The sequence below is a fragment of the Narcine bancroftii genome, chromosome 2, assembly GCF_036971445.1.
Source record: "Narcine bancroftii isolate sNarBan1 chromosome 2, sNarBan1.hap1, whole genome shotgun sequence".
In the NCBI taxonomy this organism is placed as follows: Eukaryota; Metazoa; Chordata; class Chondrichthyes; order Torpediniformes; family Narcinidae; genus Narcine; species Narcine bancroftii.
The window spans coordinates 70,584,169-70,610,183 of NC_091470.1; the positions used below are offsets into that span (position 1 = coordinate 70,584,169).

Genomic DNA, 26,015 nt, shown 5'->3' on the forward strand with positions numbered 1-26,015 from the left:
GTCGATGCACTTGCCGACACCATGCTTGCCCAGGATTCCTGGCCAGGTTTCTGAGTCTTTGCCAACGCGAGCGTTGAAGTCGCCAAGGATGACAACCTTGTCGGCCTAGGGGTGCGTTGAATAAGGTTGCGCAGATCAGTGTAGAACTTGTCCTTTTCTGCGGTTCCGCCTGAAGGGTTGGAGCATAGACATTGATGAGGGTGATCTAATGCTTGTTTTGAGGGGGGAGTTGCATGGACATGATCCGGTCCGAGTGGCCTGTCGGGAGGTTTTCGAGTTTGGAGGCAATGGAGTTCTTGACCATGAAGCCTACACCAGATAGGCTTCGTTCGTCCAAAGGCTTGCCAGACCAGTAGAGTGTGTAGACTGCGCCACGTTCTTGGAGGCTGCCTATATCTGCAAGGCGGACTTCACTGAGACCGGCTATGTCGATGTCAAGTCTGAGGAGTTCATGTGCGATGAGGGCAGACCGACGTTCAGGTCGGTGGCTGTCAGCCTTGTCTAGCATGGTTCTGATGTTCCAGCATGCTAGCTTGAGTTTGTGAGCATGCTATGATCATTGTAATGGCCTGACATTGCATCAGTATTCTCTGTCACAGTGCACTGTGGCAGTGTAGATTTTTGCAGACCAACCTCCCCATTTAGAACAATCCCCAGCCATATTTTCTCATCTACTTGCACGCGTGTATCAGAAGTTAAGCTGAAATAAAGAGGCAGACAAAGAAATATCTGGGCTCGATAGGGATGAAGTGTGAAGTGGACCACACACTGGCCAAGTTATGATCAAGCTGCACCTGGGATAATTTACTTTACACCTCTTAGCAGCAAGCTCCATGCAGCAGACTTGCATCCCTGGAGCCACATCAGACAATGTCCATTTTAACAATATATTTCAGCTGTCTTAGCCATGATTTCATACAAAGAAACTGGCTGAGAGTATAACCTACTTGTGAGAGTTGAGCAGAATATCTGGGTGAAAATTCCAGAACAGAAGGAGAAAGTAGAAAGATAAAGTCTTTCAGGTGAGATTCAAAGCCATGACCCCTATATCCTCTTAGGTGGATGTAAAAGATACCATGACACAAAGTAAAAATAAAGTAGGAGATTTTCCCAGCGTCCAAATGGTAATTTCTCAACCAATATCATTCTAAAAGATGATCTGGCCATTATCACATCACTGTCTATGGCAGGGGTGTCAAACTCAAATTCACAGAGGGCCAAAATTAAAAACTTGGACTAAGTCGTAGGCCAAACTAAATATTTATTGAAAATTTTCAACAATATCTGCATGTTTTCTCTTCTTTCAACATATGTAATGTTAAACTTTTTCTTATTAAAATAAATATTTAATAATCGTTTGGGTTAAACTCTTTCCAGAAGAAACATTAATAAATGAGAAATAAAATATTCAATAACTAATATTTCTCTATAGCCTTTAAGCTCCTTTTAAATGTATTTTTTTCACAAGCCAACAAGTCAAAAAAATAACAACTTGCTTCAATGACAAACAGGTTTGTCTTTTAAAATGATGAACATATAGTTTGCCTCCCACCTGTGTTGAAAGGTCCTGTTTTCTGTCTTTGGTTTGGCCATTTTTCGTAAGGGGTTTATTACATGTGAGTTAGGCGACAGGTCTCAGATGTTAATGAAAGTAAAGAGAGGAGGTGGGGGCGATTAGCGGGCTGACGGGCCGGCGCCAACGCATTTGCAAAGCATTCTGGGATTTGTATTATTAGCTGTGCATGCACTATACTGGCACGGCAGCCTGCGGGCCAGCTCTAATACATATTTGATATGATCTTGTGGGCCAAATATAATTATATCACAGGCCAAATTTGGTCCGCGGGCCTGAGTTTGACATGTGTGGTCTATGGGACCATGCTGTGCAAAACTGGTCACTGCATTTCCTGAACAAGTGGCTCCATTTAGACAGTCTTCATCATTAACAAATAGCATGCCTTACAATAACTATACACCTGAGCACACCGGTAAATGCGAGGCATTTCTAGCTCCCACTCTGAAGAAGATGCTGTGTATGAGTGGCAGGGGTGGGGGTGGGGGGGTGAAATCCTGTCAGCCCCATTTTCTCATCGACTTAAAGTTCAACTAAAAGGCCTAAAACCGGGGTTAAAATTATCAGAACATTTCCAACATTTTCTGTGGCCAAACTGAAAAAGAGTTATTTTAAACAAATGTGCAGTTCTGATCACCAAGCTATGGGAAGAAAGCAACATATCAGGAGGGGATGCATAGGAGGTTCTCAAGAACGCTGGATACGAGGAACCAAAGAAATACAATTGTCATACTTCTTATTTCCTTCAAACTTGCTCCACCATTCACTAAGATCATGGGTGATGTTGTACGTCAGTGCCATCATCCTGCACGAACCCTTAGCATCTAAAAAATCTATCATTCTCTATCCTGAATAAACTCAGCAACCTCTACATCCCTTGGGTAAAGGGATTTTTTCCATCTTTGCCCTGAATGGCAAACCCTCATTTTGAGCCTGCTATGTCCATTGCTTCAAAAATAAAAGGTATAGTATTTTTAGATAAATCAAAGCACCATTCAATCCAATTTATACAGACTGAAAAGAACATTAACTAGCATCTTGAATTAAAACACAAATGTCTAAAGATACACCGGTTGAAGTAAAAATACAATGCTGGGGGCAAAATGTAGGCAGGTCCCTGAACAAAATGTTGTGGGGGGAGGGACAGGGAGCAGCACAGTCCCAAAGGCAGGAGGTAAAGGGAGGGAAGGCACAACAGCAAACAGGGGGAGGGCAGCTGGCTCTGTGAATGAAGTTGATGAATTCATCACGGGTGCATGAGGCAGCACCAATGTAGTCATCAATATAGTGGAGGAAGAACTGAGGGGTTTTGCCCTTGTAGGCTTGCAGCATGGATTGCCCCACAAAGCCCACAAACAGGCAGGCATAACTGGGGCCCATGCGGGTGTCCATGGCGACTCCTTTGATTTGGAGAAAGTGGGAAGAGTCAAAGGAGAAGTTGTTAAGAGTGAGAACAAGTTCTGCGAGGCGGAGGAGTGTGACTGGTTAGGTCTCTTGTCAAGAAAGTAAGCAAGCTAGGATTCAGCTAAGCACACATTTCTGCTCTCAATTACTAGCATAATATAGTTCTTGGATTGTAATTCATCGACTCTTAAATTAGAATGCAGTAAAATGTGGATCACTGCAAGGCTTCATTATTCTCACCTGCTCGGAATTTCTCATTAGTGAATATCAAGTACAGCCTCTCCCCTACTTACAACCTATGTAACTTAAAACCATCATACATATGACCAATAAAATACTGTACAAATTTTTAAAAATAAAGAAAATATATGTAAGTATAAAAATTGTGCTTGGTCGTACATCCACCAGTGCTAATGTCTGTGTGCGTACAATAGTGACCACTGAATAAACATTGAACCAAGATCTGCTTAGAGACAGCAGTGGGTTCTTTCAGTAAAATTTCTAACTCAACAAAATCATTGATTTAGTGCCGACTGATCAAGAGTTTAAAAATGTCAATGACAAAACAAAGGGCAATATATCAAGAGATTGAAGTATTAGTCCTCAATGACTATTAAGCTTTTCTAAAAATCGTAATTTTCCTCACTAACACAATATTGAGAGACCAACATGGGGATCCTACACAAAGAAAGGCATAATAATGACATAGTAATTTTCATAAACTCATTGCATCATTGCCTGAGTATTAAATATCTGCTTACATGCTCAGACTCTGAGTGGGGCAGAATAAGCATTCATAAAAAACTAGAAAACCTGCCACTCTTCTCTTTATTTATTTAACAAAGGTTCTCTGTCACACCCTTACTAAACTAAACTCAGCAAAAGGACAGCTGTTTGCAGGGAGGTGACAGAAGTAATCAACATAAAGCAAAATGCTGTCATTTGATGAAGAATGGAACTCACTTATGCAAAAGGAAACCTTCCCCAACCTTCATTGCTCCAAACCATTCTAGCAGTTCACAATGCCCCCCTGAGTAATTGCCACAGCTACAATTATTATGGCACGTGACTTAAAGAATAAAACTTACACATCTCATTATTGAATGAAAAAGAGTCTGCAGTGTTCACATGTTCATAGCGTTGCCTAATCTCCCCTAAAAGCTGTGCAATGCAAACATTTCAGTGAGACACAGCACTGAAAACTGAGCTCGTGATCATGACTTGTCAAGCTGCACATGACGCAATTCCAGAACAGAGACATATGGCACATGCTGAGAGCATGGATCCTCACACCTTCTTCACAGTGTCAATTAAATTATAGCCTCAGCAGACACCCAACTGAAACATGCAGAATGCAGCCAGTCAGACAAGACATTCCAGTCAGTATTGAAGTAGAGTATCTAAGTACAAGTCTGCCTCAATGTAACATTTCCTTGGAATTAAATGTCACCTTAACTTGTGGGCTCAGGCTCTGAGCAGAATTGGACACCAAACATTCATAAAACTGGAAAATGAGTGAAACATGAAAATCTGCAGACGCTGTGATTGTAGTGAAAACACAAATGCTGGAGGAACTCAGCAGTTTTCATAGCACCCAGAGGAGGTAAAGATGTATTACCGACATTTTGGGCCTGAGCCCTTCCACCTTCAAGAAGTGCTCTGGTCTGAAACATCGGTAATACATCTTTACCTCCTATGGAGGCTGCAAGACCGCTATGTTCCTCCAGCATTTTTGTTTTTCCATTTTTAATAAAACTGGAAATGTTTCTGGAGTATGAGAGCACAAGAGAATTAGTGGAGCATGTAGGTTATGAAGCGAACTTTCTACAAGCCATGGGAATACAATTCCCAGCTTCAGAAACACCCAAATGAGCAGGATGAGCATGCATGTACCTTGAGAATCATCAGTCTGTCAAGTGCAATGTTGTGAAATGGAGCAATCATGTCAAGCATAGCCTCAATTTTCTTTTGGTTGAATGTACCTACCAAGCACCTTATGATCAATGGTAATCTAATCCTACTTTCTTCACTCTAACCCAATTTCCCTTCTTTAGAAATAATCTGTTCTCCAGCCAAAATCTATGTACAGTGGTTGTCAATAATTCCCAGAGAATCAAATTGCTGCTTTGACCAAGATAAAATCATTAAAATGTTTTCACAACTGCACTGAGGATTGAATGGATTCCCATTCAAGGGATTAATTGTCTACAATTAGTGAGATCACCATTCACACGCCCAACGCTAGATTCACGTAACAGACACTCTATTCGGAACTCCATCGTAAGAGATTACCAGATGGACAGAGGGATTTATTCAAGGAGGTGACCTGCTAATTCTCCATACCCGTGGTCCATGTCTGGGCAAAGTGAAGGAGGTCACATTGAGATCCTCGAGTCAATGCATGGGAAGCATATAGAAGCCCTGTGTAAAGGGAGAAGTAGTAGAACACCTCACAAATGCACCATCTATGCCCCCAATCAGGCACCCTCCAATTCCTTTGTAGAAGCTTAGAGTTTCCACCTGGGCTTCAGCAGCCACACCAGGAATCACAAACCCAGAATGGAAGCAAACACCTTCCTCAAACTCAAGCAGCTGCCAAAAAAAAATAAAGACCAGCCTATAATCATCTACATGCTAAAAAAATCTAATATTGAGGAACAATTCCCATAAACAGAATGATGTCTTTTTTTTTGAAGACTTTATTTAAAATTTTATAACAAGAATACAATAGAGAATTACATTTAAAGAAAAATTTAAAATTAAAATGGTATGATTACAATATTATATCAGAAAACTACACAAAATAACCTCCCCCCCCCGTTAATCGTAACACAATATTAGTAATCTAACTTAAAATTAGTCCAACCCTCCCCCCAAAATAAAGAATGAAGAATTAATAAAATTAACATTATATATGGAAAATAAATACCCACTTACAAAAAACGAGATAAAACTTAACCTAAAAAAAATTCTAACAACAAAATTTTTTCTTATCAATACTAAAATATCACTTAAACATATATTTAAATCAAACTTAAATGCATATAATTAGCAAACGGAGTCCACTTTAACTTATAAAAAGACATCTTCTCCTGAATTGAAAAAGATATCCTTTCCATAGTCAAACAAAACTTCATTTCCAAATACCACTTATCTAAAGTTAGTATATTTTTATCTTTCCAAGTAAGTGCTATACATTTCTTAGCCACGACTAAAGCTAAATAGATAAAGGAAATCTGATAATCCTCTAAACCTAAATTAATTAATGATTGCATGTTCCCTAATAAAAATATATCGGGATCTAATACAAGATGGATATTATATAAACTGTTAAAAATAGATTGAATACCTTTCCAAAACTGTTGCAATCGATCACAAAGCCAAACAGTATGCAAAAAAGTATTGGCCATCTGATCACATCGAAAACAAGAATCCAACTTACTAAGACCAAATTTTTTAAAATTTCTCCGGCGTTAAATATAGCTGATGAATAAAATTATAATTAATCATCTCTAGTCTAGCGTTAATTAATTTCCAAATACTATTCTGACAAATTTCCATCCAAGCTTCTTCAGCTATTTTATGTCCTAAATCTTTTTCCCATTTCAACTTATTTTTATTCCAGTCTTTTTTACTATCAATTTCTTGTAAAATACAATACAAAAGAATGATGTCTGTGGTGATATGTAATTACACCACTAGGTCACCAGGGGTCATCCCAGTAACCTTGTCTAGAAAGCAGTCCAGAGCTACAATCTAGCCTTCCAGGTTCGTCTTGCAGAGAGACAAGACCTCTTAGTGTACATATTAGTTTATTAAACCTGTCTTATACTTGCACTGCTTTTGTGGTTATTGTCATTATAATGTCAAGAGAAATCTCCTTACTCAGACGCAATGACATAAATACATGGGGCTACCATATCGATCTGTTGTACTGATTGGAGCATCACCTCTGCAAACAGCTTTATCTCTGGTGTCAAACTACTGCTGCTTATTTTATCTCCCCCAAATAATTCATTCCTTAAATACCCTAGTAACCTGCCACCCCAACTTTTCCAGGTGATCACATTCCTTTCATCCAGACACTACCCTCATTTTTAACCAAATGAGTCACATAGCTTGAGTTTGAGGAAGGCGTTTGCTTCCATTCTGGGTTTGTGATTCCTGGTGTGGCTGCTGAAGCCCAGGTGGAAACTCTAAGCTTCTACAAAGGAAATGGAGGGTGCCTGATTGGGGGCATAGATGGTGCATTTGTGAGGTGTTCTTTACGAATCCACATTATCCATGATTACATGCATTTTTATCAATGTTTGATAATTTCATCCTGAAATGTCATCCTCAAACTTTTATTGGTTAAAATGCTCCAGATATCCAAATCTTTTGTGAATTTGATATTACACCCACTGTATTGAACAGGAAGGGAAAGCCAGAGGTGTACAATCCAGTCTTCATTGGGGGAGCAGAGATGAAGAGGGTGAGCAAATTTAAGTTCTTGGGAGTCACTGCCTCGGAGGATCTTTCCTGGACCCAACACACCAATAGTGTCATTCGGTAATGACACCAGAAACCCTGCCAAATTTCTACAGATGTGTGGTGGAAAATGTGCTGACCGGCTGCATCATGGTCTAGTATGGAAACACCAATACCCCTGAGTGTAAAGTCCCCCGCAAAAGGTAGTGGACACAGCCCTGGACAAAACCCTCCCCCCTATTGTGCACATCTACAGGGAGCGCTGCCGTTGGAGGACAGCAGCAATCATCAAATCCCTTCACCATCCAGCATGCACTGTGCTCTTGCTGCTGCCATTAGGAAAGAGGTATAGGAGCCACAAGACCCACACTACCAGGGTCAGGAACAGCTGCTACCCCTCCAACATTGGACTCTTCAACAACAACTCAATCAGAGAGTCATTTAAGGACTCTGACTTGTGCACTTTATTGATTTTCTTTCTGTTCTCTCTATATTGCACAGTTTGTTTACAGTTCTTTGTTTGTTTACATGTTTTATGCTGTGTAGAGTTTATTTTTTGCACTACCAATTTGTGGTAATTCTGTGCGCTCACAGGAAAAAGGAATCTGAGGGTTGTACGTGATGTCATGTATGTACTCTGACAATTAATCTAAAATCTGTCACCTCGCTCATCTGATTGAGAATTTGTAAAGTCAGCCATGGCTCTTGCTGAGCTGCATTAGAGTAAATGCACTTAATATTCTAATCACTTGGGCACTAGATGAATTAAATATGACTTGGAATGGATAATCGCACCACAGGAGCTATTTTTCAACATAATACATTTATGATCAAGAAAATGCAGAAGTACAAGTGAAAACCATTTTATTTTGTAAAAAAAGAAACTGGAGGGGTTCAGCAGGTCAGACAGTGTCTATGGAGCACGATGATCGATCGTTTTTGGGCAGGATCCTTTATTGAGGCTAAAGTGGTAGGGGAGCTATCATCCACAAATGGTGGATGATAGGGTCTTGAACAGAAGGTAGGTGAGGTGGATGGACAGCTAGGGGAATCCATGGGATGGGGCTGGAGGTGCTAGTGAGAACGGGGAGCAGGTAAAGGAGAGATGGAAATAGTGGAACTGGAAAGGGTGAGGGGTTACCAAAAATTTGAAAACTATATTTTCTTGCCATTGGGTTTAAGGGTGGAAAATAATCCATTGTCCCTCACTCAGAGCCCATTTTCTTTACTTCTATCATTTTTTTTCCCCCAGCCTTTTAACATGCAATTCTATGTTTAATAAAGTGCAAGGAATCTCAGCTTCCTCTAAACTCACTTCAAGAAGACAGACTGACAATAGAACTTTGGATGAAGGAAAAAATTGGGATGAGTAAGTGGGTATTTGTTTTCCATATATAATGTTAATTTTATTATTCCTTTGCAAAGGAATAAAATACAACATTCTGGAGAAGGAGCAGTTGGTGCAAGGTTATGTATAATCTCAAGGGGAACCTGGACATGAATAAAGGAACAAGACCAGTGAGTTGGTTAAACTGCCAGTTTTTAAACTTTGTGAAAAGCTACATATTACTGAGTCCAGAACACGTATTAAAAGAATAAAGAAAATAGTTACTTATCTATAGTTCCATGATGATTTATGCATTTCGTTCAAAAATAGTTTATCAAAGGAACGCTCCTGTCATATAGCCAAGATCTTGTATTGACTGAAACAGAGGCATGATTTTTATATTCCTCACCCAAAAGGCAACTATAAATGAATGAATCATTGATCAACCTTAAGTTCCACAGACATCTTGTCTGGCACTGTCAATGTATAAAGTGAAAAGATTTTCAAAAATAGGCAAAAATCATTCTTTTAATGGGACAGAAACAGGAGAGCTCCAATCAGGCTTATGAGGGTAGCCATGACCTTTGTACCTGCCTCCCCCTTTCCTGCCTTCTGAAGAACCCCTCCCTACAAATTAACTGCTTATGTATGTGCCTTCCTCTTGGTGTCAGAAACTGCCCATCCAAACTTCTCCACGGTTGACCAGCGACTGCCTTCAGCCTGATGCGAGTGGGCAGCGTCCAGCCTGAAACCAATCATTGCGTTCTGCACCAACTTCATCTTCTGTTCATTCAAAATCCGGTCAAGTCAATATTTTACAGTCAGGAATGACCTTAGAGGGCTTTATTTCTACCTTGCATTCTGGTCCACAAGCACCAACTGTGCAAAGGGTAAATAGAACTAACACAAAGGAAAATTTTGCACTTATTTTTTGTCATGGAACATAACTTCAAATCCATGGCTTGTAGAATGACATAATCAGCAGTTGGAATCAATTCAGGCAGTTTACACTTTGAAATAAGAGTTTCATAAATGGACTAATTTGAAGCAGTTTTTAAAATAACATTATTACAAACCTAATTTCTGTTGCTTAAATCATACCACCATCTTTGAAAGTACCTCAGATCAGGAACAGTAGAGTTGGAAAAAACATCTAAATTTTGGAATAAAACAGGGAAAATGAAGTATTTTAAGACCCTTCATTATCTTTCATTTTAATACTTCAATTACAAATTATTGTGTATTTTGGCCCAGAAAAAAATTGGACCTAAACTGGATGATTAAAAAAAAAAGACATCTAATTTCTACATCTGCCAAAGATGACTGACATCAGAATGGAAAGCATTACATGAAATGTCAGAGGCTATTTTCCCCCAAATGTTTAATTGCTAATTTCACAAATATTATTTTGCCCTGATGAATTACTTAGATTAAAAAAAACTAGTTTGTCTTTGCCATTGGTAATAGTAACACTTAACAGGATTTATTGGTCTATATACACACTACTCGAAGTGACATGGACAAATAGGCAAAAGCAGACCATTTATCTAAAAGTAGCTGCTCGTACCCAGCTCATTCAAATAGATCGCAGTGGGAAAGTTTTCATTCCAGCACTTTACCTTTTGATTTGTGAAGATATTACAAGGACATCAAGAATTTCTCACAGTTCCTCTGTTGGTAATGGGAAAGCACCAGTTTCCCTGGGCCAAATTGATTAGATTTTCAAGATTGTACACAAAGTCAATGAAAATAAAATAACCAAGGAAGAAAAAAGCTCAAACACTGGAAAATTATATCATGAGGGAAATGTGCACCTACCAAATAGACAACCAAGAGTTCAAAATTTGGTGTAGATATTGTGCATCCATTGGCTCAGTTAAATCAATGCCAATGAATTGGCTCCTATTACCTACATCCATATGAGATGAGATGCTGTCAAGATGAGCACTTCGGGATCCCAGCCCATTATGGCCTGCCAAATGCAATTTTTTGTGGAGAAATGTGGCTGCTAGCTTCCCCACCAAAAGGCCCTGGAGTCACAGAGAAAAATGCTGCTGTCAAGTATAATTATTTCAGCATCACTGCACACGGTGCAATTCAGAAGGTGGTTGTTACATTAGAAAATACCCAAAAATGCTGGAGAAACTCAGCAGGTCATGCAGCATCCATGGGAAATGAAAGGCAGTTAACAAAAAGCAGGCCCAACATGATGCTGCATAACCTGCTGAGTTTCTCCTTGTATATTTCACAAGACCGAAGCATCTGCAGATTTTCTTGTTCATCTTACATTAGGAAAGTCATTTTGATCCATCACAACACCTTTTTGATGCTCCATCTGATGACAGCATCATGCAATTTATTTTCACTGCTTCAGCTCAAATCCAGTGGAACATATTACTCACCCAATTTTCATGAAATTAGTAACATCTGAATGGGTCATCTTGTTTTCCCTATTTATATAGTCAAAAAAAAACCTACCCCACAGTGTGAAAAGACCCTTCCCAAAGTACTTCAAGAGGACTTTGATGCATTTATGCAAATTATTTCAATTAGATATTCTAATTAATGACTTTTGCTTTAAACTGTTCTCCTGACTTATTTTTAATTATTGACTATGTTCTGAGATCAAAATGTCCAGGATCCAATGAATCAAATTAGAGATAGAGGGGAAGAAATGGAAAAAACACCAGGTAAAACGCCTAATGCTAATGAAGGAAATGACAATGAAATATCAGCTGACACCAAAAGAAATGGGAACAGGAATATTGTTGGATTAATGTTAAGCCATTCAAGAAAACCATATTCAGCTCCATCTTCCTGCCTGGTTCCATAATCCTCAACTTTCTTTTGAGCAAAAACAAAAACGCCTTAGCCTTGGATATAGTCAATATATGCTAGAAATTATATTTCTTTGAGAGGAAATTTTCTCGCTCACCTCAATCTTATTTGAATATACATCATGGCAGAGTACAGACTCTTCAGCCCATGATGTGGCTCTGACCTACATACACCGTCTATTTTTCTAACAACAGCATACCTATTTAATAATCTTTTTAACATCCCTATTGAAGCACCCTCACCAACACCTGGCAATGCATTCCAGACACCCACCACTCTGTGTAAAAAAAAAACCTTTGGCCTTGTGGTGCGCTGAGGAAGCAGCAAGCAAGCACAAAACTTGAAAGACTGTACAACAGGCTTAATTCCAGTAAAAGTCTGAACACCAGTTCATGCCTTGGAGGCTTCCTGTGTGACTGGCTCAGGAGGGGCCGGCTCAGCTCTATATTCGGGTCGGCTTATTGACAGCCAGCCAGGTGGAGTCAGCCCCTTAGGTGGTCTACCCGCAGGGACAGAGATCACCCCCTGCAGTAGGCTGGTGGTCGTATCACCATAGGCCTCTCCCCTAAACTTCTGTCCCCTGGTATTTGCTGCTCTTGCCCCAGAAAAAAGGTGCTGGCTAAGCCCCTAATATTCTCAAATATTTTGTCACCTCTTGTCCTTTGTCACTAAGATAAGGTAACCCTTGATTCTGAAACTATGTTTCCTTGTTCTAACTTCAAAACCAAATGAAAACATCATCTCAGTATCTCTCTTGTTAAAGCTCCTTCAGAACTTTATTTGTATCATTCTTCTGAGCTTCATTGGATGTAGGCCTAACTGGTCAACCTTTTCTCAGAAGGCAACCCCTTCATCCCAGGAATCAATCAAAGGAAACTCTCCCGAACTGTCTGCAATGCAGGCAGATCTCTCTGTAAATAAAGCCAAAACTGTATGTAGTACTCCAGGTGTGGTCTAACCAATCCCTGAACAGTTACAGGAAGACTTTCCTACTTTTATACTCCATTATCTTTCCAACAAAAGCCAAAATTCCATTTTCTTAATCACTTGTTGTACCTGCACGCTAACACTGATTCATCACTTGCAACAAATCCAAATGCTGATTGAGCAATGATATAGAATGTGGAAATGGCCTTTCACAAGATCAACACCAATGTGGGTGAAGATGAACATGACTAAGTTTTTTTTATTTATTCCTTTTTCAGAACGTGGGTGTGACAGACAAGGCCACCTTTTATTGCCCATCCCTCATTGGTGATGATCTGGTTTTTTGAACCCACTGTAGTACATAGGCAGAAAAAAAAGGGCAATCAGCCCTTGAAACCTGCTCCATAATTCAGCACGGTGAAGAAATTGTTCCTGATCTCAATTCCAAACAGCCTGCCCTCTACCCCATGGCTGTGGACGTGAACTCTGGACATCCCTTCTATTAGAACCATCCTCCCTACAAATAGTCCATACAGTCCTATTAGAATTTTGTGGTTTCTACTATGAGATCCACTCTCATTCTTCTGTACTCCAGGCCAGATATCCCCAACTGATCCAGTCTTTTCCCAGATAAGGCAACAAAAACTGCATATGAAATATCATACTGGGCACCATCAAACCCCAAAAGAGGAGCAATAACACTTCATTGCTACTATACACAAAGTGACTTCCTAAATGCTTGCTTTCACGTGAAAGATTCCAACAGTGCTATTGAATGGGGTAGGGGGGAGGGGTGCTCAAGATTTAATTTTTTTTAATTAATTTTTTTAAGACATACAGTACGGTAACAGGCCATTTCAGCCCACGAGTCTGTGCTGCCCAATTTACAACTAATTAACCTATACCCCCCCCCCCCCCAGGATGCTTCGAACAGTGGGAGGAAACTGGAGCCCATGGGGAAAACCCACGCAGTCACAGGGAGAACATACAAACTCCTTACAGACAGTACAGGGTTCAAATCCCAGTCCCAATCGCTAGCACTGTAAAGGCTTTGCGCTAACCACTACGCCAACCATACCGCCCTCATTAGACCTAGTTATGATGAGAAACCAGTGGTACAAGTCCAAATCAAGGTGGTGAGTAAGTTGAAGGGGAACCTGCCGATGTGTTGATTCCATGCGCCTGCTGCCCTTATTGTTCTTCGGCTTGAATGACCAAACAAAATGAGGAATCCACAATGAATGCTGACCTTGCCTTCATTGCTCCCACAACATAAAGGTACAAAAATACCTCGAAACCGTGAACAAGGGATACATTTCCTTCTGCAAAGGCTCACTGAATTAATTAACCTCTCCATTCTTGGTATGGTTTGAAACCCCCACAAAATAATGCTCATAGAAACAACACTGAGAAAGACCCTTTGAGTCCGCCCCTACCTTCAAGCACCCACATTTACTCTAATCCCACCTAACCCATTTTATTCTCCCTACATTCCTATCAACTCCTCCAAGATTTACCATTCAGGAGGCAAGAATTGAGCCCAGCTAATCAGAGCCGTGAGGCAGCTGTACGGCATTGTGTTGCCCTCTCATGAAAACCCAAGCAAAAAACCTTAAATAGCTTCAGTGGTTAGTTGGGAAATGGCTTTAGGAATCATGGAGACATATCTCTTTACTTAAAAAAAAACAAACATAACTTTAAAATATTTTTAAAGGATACATTTGGAAAAGAGCCGCAAGAAGAGAAATTTCACCACACTGAAGTATCCTAGAGACAAAAGCAAGGAAATTTAAGAACTGTGTAAACAATTTTAGAAAACAAGCAGGTGAAAATTTGATCAAAGATCTCTCATTTATTTCAACAGACCTGCATGCATTGAGAAATCAAAATCTTAGTTGGTGTCTTGAACTGAGATAGTGGTGACAGGGATTCAATCACAGTTTATTCCGAACAGATAAGTGTTCAGTACCTGTTTCATGTCACTCTTCAGGGATGTGTTAACAGTCTGATTTTTATCAGTTATTAAAATGGCTTTTCTTGATATTTGACTGTTTGATATTATCTGTATGCATGATGTTACAGATGCTATTCATTTTAAACAGCACATAAAGACAACAATAGAACAGTTATGAAGCAATAAAACACAAAGAGTAAAGTAAAAAAAATCTTCATCAAGTTATCTGTTCATTACCAATTGAGGCTGTTAACCCTGTACTCATTGCAATAGTGCTTTCCTTTCGCTTGCAGAAATTCTAAATCCACTTGAGGCATTTTACTCGTCTTTTGATCAAAAAGTGTGGGAAAAAGTTGATGACAAAAAAGATCGCATGTTTTAGGATTCTTTGCATCAATAATATTGCATCAAATTATTTAATTTGCAACTTGAATGGCTTTCTGATATAAATAACAGCAACTTCATCCCCACCTTAGACACCAAATTGCATCTTTTAAAATCTTTATCCTCCACTTCCATCTACTTTCTTACAGGGGTTTGAGTCACACGTGCAGCCTCCAATAAGAGAACATAGTAAAGTGGCATAGGTGTGCATGCACTTCATTGAGACACGCACACTTACTTATCTTTCCCTCAATCTCATTTAACCAATCTATTAACCAAGATATGGGTACTATTTGCAATTTTGAGATTCATACACTATTTAAGGCTGGGCTCTTGGTTAATATCTATGCAGATGGATCTGCTGAAGCAACTTAAAGATTAAATCCTGTCCTGGGATACATAGTTAAGAGTTTTCCTCTACCTTACTGTCCAGTGTTAATCATTTACTAGTCTTAACCATATAACCATATAACCATTTATGGAGCGGAAACAGGCCACGTTGGTCTTTTGAGTCCACACTGGTTCATTGATTTTGTGCGTGATAAGTATAATTGGGAAGGGCTTGCATATTGTTTGAAGTTTAATTGACATTTCAATTTACTCTGATCATTTGTAGCTTGTGTTTGGTAACTTACCATTTTCCAATTATTTAGGTTAAGTAAAAAAAATCACTCTTTCAGTTATTGAAACCAACAAAAGTTTTCAGTGCCATGGTGACCATCTCCAGCATTTTGAATTCTCTTCAAAGCTCTTCAATGAGATGGCACATTATTCGGAAAAATGCTGCAGGACTGAAAAGTTTTAATTTTGAAGGAAATTTGGATGAGTTTTCTTTGAAACAGAGAGAGACTTGAATAAATGACTCCAATAATTTAAAAAAAAGTACCTACAGTATATCCTAAGGTACAAAAGTCAAAGTCCAGGAGTATAGATTTAATATAACTAGTAGGATGAGAAGAGAGATCATGAAAATCTTTTCCATCCAGATGGTGCAGGAGTTTGGAAATCACTGTCTGAAGGGTAGCCAATGCAGGGGGTCCATTAATTTAAATCCAGATGGACATGATAAGCTAAATGGGGCAGCATGGTTAGTGTAGCAGTCAATTCAATGATGTTACAGCGCCAGACATTGGTGTTCAAATCCAGCGCTGTCTTTGAGGAGTGCAGCATGTCGAATGACTCAAAGTCTTGTTAACTCAAACCAAGGGTTTAATCAGCAAAAGGATGAAGCATATTACAGCAAGGTTGACCAGTCCAGACTGACCTGGGTGTGGTTAGGAGCAGCCCTTTATGACCTGCCAGTAGGCGTGGCTATGGATCTCAGCCAATCACAACAGCTATAAGCAAATATATACAAATATACATTGGTGATAGCATTCTGTACTATCACAAGGAGTTTGTACGTTCTCCCTGTGCCTGCATAGGTTTTCTCCAGGTGCTCAGTTCTCCACCCACCTTTCAAAAAAAACACTGGGGTTGTAAGTCAATTGGGTGCAATTGAGCAGCACAGGTTTGTGGACCAAAAGGATCTGTTACTTGCCGTATGTCTAAATTTAATTTAAATTTAAAAATGTAAACAGCCTCCTGCAGCAGATATTTCTTATGATTCAATGTTAAACAACACATTTGTTGTTAGGAAGTAGCTTGTACTTTAACTCTTCATGATACAAGAATATTCACCTCATATTTTGGCTATCGCACTTGCTGACACTCCAAGAGAAAAGGGAGGTGGTTTCACTCTTGTTGATGAATATTATCTTTGATGCACAAATGTTACTTGCTATTTATTAGCCCAAGCCCTAATGCTAAGTTTTGATGGATGCTAGCATGGACTGCTTCATTTGCTATTAAGTTGCAAATGGAATTGAACATTCAATTTGAAACACTCATTAGGAGCTTAACTTAAATAGAGCACAAAGAATTATTAAGGAGCTTTTCTGTCCATCACGTAGCATCTTTGACCCATTACCATCAAGAAGGAAGGATAGGAGTATGAAGATCAGCATTACCAGGCTGGGAAATAGTTTATTTCCACAGGCTGTGAGATTGATGAAGTTTCATGTAACCAAGAAAATTATTTCAAAATATTTATACACATAGAAGTATTTAAGATTATGAAAGGGATAGACAGAGTGGATGTGGATAGACTATTTCCGTTAAGAAGAGGAAAGATTAAAACAAGAGGACATGAGTTAAGAATTAAGGGGCAGAGGTTTAGAGGTAACATGAGGGGGAACTTCTTTACTCAGAGAGTGGTAGCCGTGTGGAATGAGCTTCCGGGAGAAATAGTGGCAGCGGAGTCAATTGTATTATTTAAGAAAAGGTTGGACAGGTATATGGATGAGAAGAAGATGGAGGGTTATGGGCATTGTGCAGGGAGGTGGGACTAGAAAGGGGTGTTTGGTTCGGTGCGGACTAGAAGGGCCTAATGGCCTGTTTCCGTGCTGTAATTGTTATGTTATGTTATTTTAAATCTTTGATATTATGTCTGGTCCAGAGAAATTGTGTTTCATCTGGTTGAACATGCACAGTCAGATAAGAATAAACTTGAACTTAAATATTGTGATACGTCAGCAAAAATCCCTACTTCTGACCTTCATGATGGGACTGCAACCATCATCCTTTCTAGAAGGTACTGCTCCAATCAGCAGAGTATTTTCTTCTTGAAGCCCATTGATTTAGTTTTACCGAGGCTCATTGTGGTCACACTTGGTCAAATTCTGCCTTGACATGAACTCAGCTCTGGCATTTTACTGTCTGGTCCATGTTTGACTAAGTTTGGGAGAAGGTCTAGTCCAAGTAATCTTGGCAAGTTGGGCATCAATGATTAAATACCACGAGGTAACAATATCAGTGACAGCTTCCATTGCCACGTTGATGATCAAGTAGACCAATTCAACAGTCATGAGGTAGGTTGTCTTTGCAGTCTCCATAAACTCCTGAGGCGTTGACATGCTTTCTTCATGATGACATTGTTTATGAAGGCATATTTGATAGATGTTTACAAAATTATGAGAGATATAAACAGAGCAAGTGCAAGTAGGCTCTTTCCACTTAGATTAGGAGAGATAAATACAAGAGGTCATGGCTCAGGGGAAAGATTTAGGGGGAACTTCTCTCAGAGAGTGGTAGGAGTGTGGAACAAGCTGCCATGTGACATTCTAAATACAGACTCACTCTTGAGTTTTAAGAATAAATTGGATAGAAACAATGAGGTTTGGAGGATTATGAAATGGGTTCAGGTCAGTGGGGCTAGCAGAGTGATGTTTTGGCATGAAGGGCCAAATGGCCAGTTTTCTGTGCGCTGGATGGGTCACGTCTCCAGAATGGAGGACCATCGCCTTCCCAAGATCGTATTATATGGCGAGCTCTCCACTGGCCACCGTGACAGAGGTGCACCAAAGAAAAGGTACAAGGACTGCCTAAAGAAATCTCTTGGTGCCTGCCACATTGACCACCGCCAGTGGGCTGATAACGCCTCAAACCGTGCATCTTGGCGCCTCACAGTTTGGCGGGCAGCAGCCTCCTTTGAAGAAGACCGCAGAGCCCACCTCACTGACAAAAGGCAAAGGAGGAAAAACCCAACACCCAACCCCAACCAACCAATTTTCCCTTGCAACCGCTGCAATCGTGTCTGCCTGTCCCGCATCGGACTGGTCAGCCACAAACGAGCCTGCAGCTGACGTGGACTTTTTACCCCCTCCATAAATCTTCGTCCGCGAAGCCAAGCCAAAGAAAAAAAGTATTCTAGTAGTCTGCAACCGTGTCTGCCTGTCCCGCATCGGACTTGTCAGCCACAAACGAGCCTGCAGCTGACGTGGACATTTACCCCCTCCATAAATCTTCGTCCGCGAAACCAAGCCAAAGAAGAAAGAAAGAAGTATTCTATAGTTCTAAGCTTTCAGATCAGGATGCACCTGAGAAATTTCCAGCATTGTAATGCCAGTTTTAACTGCATCCAAAAATCTCAAATATTGTTTTACCACTAACTTTTTATGCAGTCTCAATTTTTTGCTGGTTCTCAGTCAGGAGGAAAGAAACAGTGGTGTTCCTCATGCTTATACTAAGGATCAAATTTTGCAGTTAATGGAATTGTTCTGCAGTCACCCAAATCAGCATCCAGTAATCTCATCTGATGACAGGCATGTTACAACCTTCAAAGCAATATCCCCATTATCCAGAATTCAAGCAACTGGAAAAAAAACCCCAAATATAATTAGGTTAAAAAAAAATGGAAGTTTAACATTGGCGGTTAATTCACCAATCATGGATGAGATGGGAGGTAAGGACCTGGATGTAATGGCTATTTCTAAAGAGGTAATACTTAGAAAACTTGAGGGTCTAAGGATCGATGTCTCCTGGTCCTGATGGAATGCATCCCAGAATACTGAAAGCAAAGGCAGAAGTTATAGTTGAGGCTTCGGTGATAATTTACAAAAGTGGTCTGGACTCAGGGCAGGTCTCGGTGGATTGGAAGATGGCAAATGTCATGCCACTATTTTAAAAAAAAGGATGTTAGCAAAGGCAGAGAACTATAGACCGGTTAGTTTAACATCCGTAAATGGGAAAAATGCTTGAAGCTTATCATTAATGAAGAAATAGCGAGGCATCTGGAGCAAAATGGATCCATCAGGAACACACAGCATGAATTCCCAGAGGGTGGTGAATGTGTTGAATTCACTGCCCGTTGAAGAAGTGGAGGCTACCTCACTACATATATTTAAGACAAGGTTGGATATATTTTTACAAAATTCGGGAATTAAGGGATATGGGGGTTAAAGGCAAGTAGGTGGAGATGAGCCAATCATATTAGCCACGATCTCATTGAATGGCAGAGCAGGCTTGATGGGCTGGATGATCGACTCCTACTTTTCTTCAGCAATCTCAAGCAACTGGAAAATACACTTATCCAGGATCTACCAATCCCCATAGGTGCTGGATTCTGGAGGTTTTTCTGTATTTAGTTAACATCTAATTTCTGATAAACCCTCATCTCACCCCACCAAAAGTTGTTGCTCTTTCTTCCAGTTTGCCTTTATGATTTTGTTCTACATGGTACCATTGCAATGGTCCTCACTAGTTCAGACATTCCCTCTGTTCTCTTTCCCAGACTCCTTTCTGCAACTTACAACGTGGCCTTCTCATTTTTCCATGAAGGGGAAACAAAGAACATTGACTGTTTCTCACTCCACTGATATTGTCTGACCATCTAGGGTTTTAGATTTCCAGCATGTCCAGTTTAATGCTTGGAAGGTTTTATTACCTTGAGCAGAAGCCAAGACTCTCTAAATATCGAGCTCATATGGGCATCACCAGCAATTTTTGTTTTTACAGTCTATGGTTGCTAGGTTACTTCAGTGGCAGTTGCTCCAAACTCCGGTACATACGTCATCCCTGAAGTGTGAAACAGTTGAAGACCATTTGACTGCCTCACCATTCTTATTGATGACATTTTTAAAGTTTAAGTCATAATGAACTTTAAACAAGATTTTTTTTATAAAAAAAAGTCAATAGTTATTGACTTCAATCAAACCGATTTTTCTTCTAAACTGCAATTTGCAGTGTATGATCTTTTAATTATGCTTAGGCAATACTAGCATATCAGTGAACACAAAACTATTACAGAACCAGTGACCTGGGTTCGAATCCACCACTGTAATAGAGTTTAGAACAAAACAGCACAATACAGGTTCTTTAGCCCTCAATGTTGTGTCAACACATATATTCCTTCCAAAAAAAAAGTACTAAACCCTCCCTACCCCTTAACTCAGTTTTTATTTTATACACGTGTCTAAGAGTCTCTTAAATGCCCTTAATGTTTCAGCCTCCAATACCATTCCCAGCAAGGCATTCCAGGCACCCACAACTCTCTGCATAAAAAGATTTACCCCTGATCTTCTCCCTGAACATCCCTCCCTTAACTTTGTACATATGTCTTCTGGTGTTTGCTGATCCTGGCCTGGGAAACAGGTGCTGGCTGTCCACCCTATCTATGCTTCTCATAATCTTGTAGATCTCTATCAAGTCTCCTCTCATCCTTCTACACTCCAAAGGAAAAAGTCCCAGTTCTGCTAATCTTCCCTCATAAGACTTGCTTCTTAATCCAAGCTACATCCTGGTAAATCTCCTCTGCACCCTCCGCATGGCTTCCACATCCTTCCTATAATGAGGTGACCAGAACAGAACACAATGCTCTAAGTGTGCTCTAAGTTGTAGAGTTGTGACATGACCTCCCTACTCCTGAATTCGATCCCCCTACTAATAAAGCCCAGCATCCCATAAGCCTTCTTAGCTATCCTATCAACCTGTGCAGTGACCTTGAGGAATGTATGGATTTGAACCAATGTCACTATGTTCATCCACACTCTTGTTACTGTACTTAGCCTTCTGGTTTGTCCTTCCAAAATGCATCATCTCTCACTTATCCAAATTGAACTCAATCTGCCAAATTTCTGCCCAACTCTGCATCCTGTCTATATCATCTTGTAACCTTCAACAACATTTAGCTCCTCCGCAACTCCTCCAACCTTCATGTCATCCACAAACTTACTGGCCCATCCTTCTGCCTCTTCATCCAAGTCATTCATAAAAATCACAAAGAGCAGGGTCCCAGAACAGATCTTTGCAGCTCTCCACAAGTCACATACCTCCAGACAGAATACTTTCCTTCCACTACTACTCTTTGCTTTCTCCATACAAGCCAATTTGTTTTAATCCACACAACCAAGGTTCCACTGATCCCATGCCTCCTGACTTTCTGGATGAGTCTCTCATGAGACCTTGCCAATTGCCTCGCTAAGATCCACGTAGACCACATCTACTTCCTACACATCAATTTATTTTGATAACTCCTCAAAAAACTCAATTAGACTCGTGAGGCACTACTCTCCTTTCACAAAGCCATGCTTTGAGTAGACTGTACTTCTCCAAAGGCTCATAGATCCTATCCTTAAGAATACTCTCCATTAGTTTGCACATCACTGACACAAGACTCTCCAGTCTAAAAATTCCCAGGATTTTCCTTATAACTTGTTAAACAAGACATTCACCATTCTCCAATCCTACAGCACCTCCCCTGTGGCCAAAGACTCAAAGATCATAGCCACTGCTCTAGCTACCTCTTCCCTCACTTCCCACAGTAGCCTGGACTATATTGTGTCTGGCCCTGGGACTTTTCAATCTTGATGTTTTGAAGACTCTTCCACTTCTTTAATCTCCACATTGTCCAGCACACAGGCCTGTTCAATTTCAACCTCACTGCAATCAAGGTCCTTTTTCTCTTGTGAATACTGACACAAAGTATTCATTTAGGACCTGCCATACCTCCTCTGCCTCCAGGCAAGTTTCCTCCTTTATCCTTTCGCAACCCCAGCTTCATTCTCAACATTATTCTGTTGTTCACACACACACACAGAATCCCTTGGGGTTCTACCCTTAATCCTACATGCCAAGGCCTTCTCATGTCCCCTTTGAGCTCTCAAGTTCTTTCTCAAGCTCCGTCCTGGCTACCATATACTTCTCATGAGCCCTTGCTGTTTCCTGCTTCTTATATCTAATGTATGCTTCCTTCTCTTGACTAGTTGCCTGACCTGTTTCATCAGCCATGGTTCCCTTTTCCTACCATCGTTTCCTTGTCCCAGTGAGTCAAGCCTATCCTAAACCCTATACAAGTGGCCCCTAAACTTCCTCCACATTACTTCTGCATTTTCGCCCTTAAACATCTGTTAGCAGATGGTACCTGGAATAAACTCTCCTGAGAGTGAGAAACCCGTCATGCAGTAGTTATGATCTCACAAGTTAGGATAATCTGCACACCATTGCTAGCACCCAAAGAGTGGAGATCCTCACAGAAATTATTTTAAATACTAAAGAATGAGTTTGCATATTCTACTTATGATTGTGGGTTTCCTATCACTTTCCAATATATGGGGGCGATAGGTTGATTGGCCACATGGGAATAATTGGGTGGCAGGGATACGCAAGCCAGAAGGGCCTGTTACCCTGCTGAATCTCTACATTAACATAAAATTAAGTCACCAATGAGATGTGAACATCCTAGTCCCCGTGAAGCACCGTGCACATGTTGACTTGCTGTCTGGAGGTGACTCTTCTGTCTTTGAATCAACACATGCAGCCTTGCATGGATAATCTTAACAGCTGATGGTAATGACATCTGCCCCAAGAAAAATAACCATTTCAGATGTGTCACTGATGCAGTCACTTGTCACTCAGCATCACTTCACTTGCATTGACAAACATCTGTGGTAAACTGCATTAGGTTATCTTCCACCTCCAGATGCATTTAAATATCCTTTATAAATTATATGAGACCATTTTAATGAATGAGAAATGTTCTAAACATATCCAAAATTGTGAACAAAACAAGCTCCTGCCTTTCAAAACTAAAGTGTGCCCAAAATTCTGAAAAGATGCATTATTATTGGGACATTTCATTTACCATTTTAACAAAATCCAAAAGTACGTGTCCTTCACTAGTTATCAGCAACAAGGACCATTTTAAGCAATAAAATTATTTTGTACTAAATGCCAAATTCAGAACCAAAACAACAAAAAAAAACAATTTAGATTAGAACCAAAAGAATTTACTCAATTTTCAGACTGACTGTTAATATGCATTCAGTTACCTTGTTTTGACAAACATATTTGTTCTGTCAAATCTTTCTTTTAAGTATGCAGTCAAAATTCTTACTCACTAACCTGAAGACCTTGGTCTACGTGCCTGCATAATTTCCCAAGTATTATTGACTAGGGAAGATATTGCAGAAGCATGACATTTGTAGTCAATGTCAAACTGCCTGAAAGGTAACACCTGCCACTTCAAATTACATACAAGAGCTCACTCAAGATCATTGTTGAGGACTAAATCCATCCAAACATTTGACAAGTATAAAAGCTTTTTGAATACAGCAAAATCGATTCAAATTCTTTGTGAAAATGACAGTCTTTTACAGCATTTTCCATGCTTATTTTTCCCATTGTTGAGATAGCATCTTTAAGGTAGTAACTTTTTTTTCCAACAGAAAAAAAAAATCAGTACTGTATTAACAGCAATCACCACACACTACAAAATAACTGCAGTAATGAAAAACTTTCCCAAGTGTTATTGCAAATGAACCTATTAACTTGACAGTTTGTGCTGATCTATGTGCCTGCTCAGGTATGTTTCTGTTTCTCAGACATCCTCTCAATTAGTACTAATTTGAGTCCGAAAATTCTGGAGATGTACTTTCTTCTCATGTAGCAGAATGCGTTACATTTTTCTTTGCACATATACCACCTAATCAACAGAACCAGAAAGAAATTTATCAGCTAATGCTTTGTAAGAAAGCAGATGACACATTAAATAAATTGGATATTCTTTCTTTGGCTTGGCTTCGCGGACGAAGATTTATGGAGGGGTATGCCCACGTCTGCTGCAGGCTCGTTGGTGACTGACAAGTCCGATGCGGGACAGGCAGGCATGATTGCAGCGGTTGCAAGGGAAAATTGGTTAGTTGGGGTTGGGTATTGGGTTTTTGCTCCTTTGTCTTTTGTCAGTGAGGTGGGCTCTGCGGTCTTCTTCAAAGGAGGTTGCTGCCCTCCGAACTGTGAGGCACGGTTGGAGGTGATATCAGCCCACTGGCGGTGGTCAATGTGGCAGGCACCAAGAGATTTCTTTAAGCAGTCCTTGTACCTCTTCTTCGGTGCACCTCTGTCTCGGTGGCCAATGGAGAGCTCGCCATATAACACGATCTTGGGAAGGTGATGGTCCTCCATTCTGGAGACGTGACCCACCAGCGCAGTTGGGTCTTCAGCAGCGTGGATTCAATGCTTGCGGACTCTGCCAGCTCGAGTACTTCGATGTTGGTGATGAAGTCACTCCAATGAATGTTGAGGATGGAGCAGAGACAGCGCTGATGGAAGCGTTCTAGGAGCCATAGGTGACGCCAGTAGAGGACCCATGATTTGGAGCCGAACAGGAGAGTGGGTATGACAACAGCTCTGTACATGCTGATCTTTGTGTGTTTCTTCAGGTGGTTGTTTTTCCAGACTCTTTTGTGTCATCTTTCAAAGGCGCTATTTGCCTTGGCGAGTCTGTCGTCTATCTCTTTGTCGATCCTTGCATCAGACGAAATGGTGCAGCTGAGGTAGGTAAACTGGTTGACTGTTTTGAGTTCTGTGTGCCCGACGGAGATGTGGGGGGGCTGGTAGTCATGGTGGGGAGCTGGCTGATGGAGGACCTCAGTTTTCTTCAGGCTGACTTCCAGGACAAACATTTTGGCAGTTTCCGCAAAACAGAACGTCATGCACTGGAGAGCTGGCTCTGAATGGGCAACTAAAGCAGCATCGTCTGCAAAGAGTAGTTCATGAACAAGTTGCTCTTGTGTCTTGGTGTGAACTTTCAGGTGCCTCAGATTGAAGAGACTGCCATCCGTGCAGTACCGGATGTAAACAGCATCTTTTTTAAAAAATATGGAACGCTTCACAAATTTGCGTGTCATCCTTGCGCAGGGGCTATGCTAATCTTCTCTGTATCGTTCCAATTTTTTAGTATATGTGCTGCCGAAGCGAGCACAACAGCATCTTCATTGTTGAGGTGTTTCATGGCTTGTTTCAGCATCATGCTGAAGAAGTAAAGAGGGTTGGTGCGAGGACACAGCCTTGCTTCACGCCGTTGTCAATGGAGAAGGGTTCGGAGAGCTCATTGCTGTATCTGACCCGACCTTGTTGGTTTTCGTGCAGTTGGATAACCATGTTGAGGAACTTGGGGGGGGGGGGGCATTCGAGGCGCTCTAGTATTTGCCAAAGCCCTTTCCTGCTCACGGTGTTGAAGGCTTTGGTGAGGTCAACAAAGGTGATGTAGAGTCCTTTGTTTTGTTCTCTGCACTTTTCTTGGACCTGTCTGAGGGCAAAGACCATGTCAGTAGTTCCTCGGTTTGCGCGAAAGCCACACTGTGATTCTGGGAGGACATTTTCGGTGACACTAGGTATTAGTCCATGATAATTTGATACAGAAAAAGATTTCAAAATGTACTTGATGTGTTCCACGCAAGAGAACAAGAAACCTTAGAATTGCCATTAAATTTACTTAGCAGCTCTTACTAATGACACATTAAATAAATCGGATATACTACTTA

The 26,015-nt window shown here is 40.5% G+C and overlaps 1 long non-coding RNA gene and 1 other non-coding gene across 2 annotated transcripts; both read right to left on the minus strand.

Moving 5' to 3' along the window:
- Window positions 1-9,284: 9,284 nt before the first annotated feature.
- On the minus strand, window positions 9,285-16,123 carry LOC138752370 (uncharacterized). Its single transcript, XR_011350567.1, has 3 exons — window positions 15,513-16,123; window positions 14,259-14,306; window positions 9,285-9,557 (listed from the first exon to the last, which is right to left on the minus strand). It is a non-coding gene; the product is annotated as an uncharacterized lncRNA (long non-coding RNA).
- Window positions 16,124-25,344: 9,221 nt separating this feature from the next.
- Window positions 25,345-25,453, minus strand: LOC138755956 (U6 spliceosomal RNA). The gene has a single exon (XR_011352652.1). It is a non-coding gene; the product is annotated as a U6 spliceosomal RNA (small nuclear RNA).
- Window positions 25,454-26,015: the final 562 nt, after the last annotated feature.